Below are 2,657 nucleotides of genomic sequence, written 5' to 3'. Positions count from 1 at the left end.
AATGCATTTGGTCTTTTGATTTCCTGTCTGAAGTGTAACCAAAAGCTGAAAATGTTAATAATCTCATCTTTTCTCCATCTATCACAGGGCTGCCAATGGGCTGAGTGGAAACAATCTTCGGGGTTTTTGTTGTTGTTGTTCTCTCTGTGTGTGTGTGTGTGTGTGTGTGTGTGTGTGTGTGTGTGTGTTGAGCTCCAGTCCCTATTGATGACTATGATCCTTTACCTTCCTTTATAAACTATTTAGATCGTCTCTGTTTCAGCAACCAAGGTTGTGTCATTTGAATTATGGCAAGTTGTCGTTAGCTCTTCCTCCAATCATCATGCCACATTCCTCTTCATAAAGTCTAGCCTCCCAAGTATTCTATTACACATATGGATTCAATATTATAGAGACAGGATACATCAATCCCTGACACACTTCTTTCTTGATTTAGAACCCTGAAGTATTTTCTTGTACTGTTTTGACCACTACTTCCTTGACTTAGCACAGGTTTCACATGAACACAATCTCATGTTCTGTGATCCGCATTCTTCTCAAGATTAGCCAAAATATGTTGTTATCTATCTGGTCAAATTCCTTTGCATTGCCAATGAAGCACAAACGGGCATTCCTCTGGTAGTCTCTGCTTTCAACCACAATCCATGTGAAATTGCTTATGATGTCCTTAGTGCCATGTACTTCAGGCAGTTCTTGGTGGCTGTTTTGTTGCTGTCATTTGTAGATACTATTCAGCAGATTTTGCCTGCATGTGATGTTAAGGATATTGTTCAATAATTTCTACCCTTTGTTGGATCATGATTTTTTTTTTTTTGGAATGGAGTAGATAGCGATCTCTTCCAGTAGTTGACCAGGTAGCTGTCCTCCAGATTTCTTGGCACAGCCTGGTAAGCACATCCAGGGTTTCTTTTGTTTGTTGAAATATGTCAATTGCTATTCCATCAATTGGGACATTGTTTTCTGCTAATTCCTTCAGAGCAGCTTTATCACTATTTTCTCTTGAGTGTATGTTGTTTCCAGAAATTAATCTCTATCAGCCAGTTCTTTTTGGTATAATGACTCAGTGAACTCCTTCCATCTTCTTTTAATACTTCCTGTATTATTCAATTTTTTGCCCATAACATTTTATTTCTACTGCATTCTTACGGGATGTCATTTGAAGCTTAAATGTGTCTTAATATCTTTAGCTTAAGAAATGCTAATGGATTAATCCCTTTGATTCTCTGACTCTTGATCTAATATCATTGAATAAAATATAAAATTCCAATAGTTAATATGTTTTTGTTCCAGAATTGGTAAAAATGTTAATTTTTTTTGTTTATATTTTAACCTCCAGAAAATGAATGTTACAGATATTTATATATCTCCATATGTATGAATAATTACAGATATAATTTTTATTTTTCTTGGAATAATATCTTACACACTTTCAGTAGGCATTTCAATCATTTATTTTTTTAGTTTATTTATTAGCCATTCATATTTCGGAGGAAAAGAAGAAAAAAATAGTTGTACATCAAATAATCAGGTTTCATAGAGATTTAAATTTTGCATTCAATAATGTTTGACCCAATGACAAATTAAGAAAATGCTCATTGGGGAATTATCAGCAACCTTAATTAAAGCATATTACTTTAGTTCGAGGATCACAGATACAATCCCTTTGGAATTTCAAAATAAATACTCATGGAAAGAATGCTTCCTTTCTTTCAGGCATTTCATCTTGATAAGGTTGAGGAAGTTCATTCCAAGTTTCAGTGTCTGAATGCTGAAATCAACAAACATGATGCCTCCTACATCCTGAAACTTGCTAACGGGTTCTATGGCGAGAAGACCTATCACTTCCTCCCTGTAAGTAGTGCCTGCTGTGTACTCTCAAATGCCCCTGGGCACAGCATAAAGTCAGATCCAAACTTTCAACTAAAAACTCAACTCATCTTCTTAGTTATCCTTCCATTTTTATAATAATGGTGTTATGTATTATTTGTTCTTAAGAGACTAAGTTAATTCACACACCATAATAGGTGATTCATTTTATAAAACACATTGGGAATGAAGGAATGTGTGAAACACAAAGTATACTTATTATGCATGTGAACCAATATTTTAAAACCCACAACTACAGATAAACTCAAGTCTTTGTTGTTTAGTGTAAGTTCACTCCGTTGAAACACTCCAGGGAGATTTTAGAGTCTGTACTGCCCATCTTTCCCCCCCAGAGTACGTAGTGGATTTGAACAACTTGCCTTTGTAATGGCATTGCAAATCCTTCTCACTAGGCCACCAGTGTTTAGAAACATTTAATTCCAGTATGACTTGATTGCCTGTGAGATGAGACCACTCAGAAAATTGATATAGAAAGGAAACCTGGTGCAGAGAAGATTGCTTTTCCATGGCATGATGTTATGTGCCATGCTGCCTGCAGTGGAAGGATGTGCCAGGATCTGCTTGAACAGTCATCCAGTATTTGTTCTTTTATGAAAATCCTTTCAGACAGTTTGATGGGAAGAATTTCTAAATTTGATAAAGGACTGAATGAAGAAGAGTTAAGACCTGCTGTATGAGAATGGAATTTGGCCTCTTAGGATGATTGCTGTTGCTCTTACAGATTTTACAAAACAATTTTTGTATGTAATAGAAACTACTCATAACACTAC

This window comes from Elephantulus edwardii, unplaced genomic scaffold (assembly GCF_000299155.1).
Source record: "Elephantulus edwardii isolate Elephantulus edwardi_28Jun2011 unplaced genomic scaffold, EleEdw1.0 scaffold00071, whole genome shotgun sequence".
NCBI lineage: Eukaryota > Metazoa > Chordata > Mammalia > Macroscelidea > Macroscelididae > Elephantulus > Elephantulus edwardii.
This window is presented reverse-complemented; position numbering follows the sequence as displayed.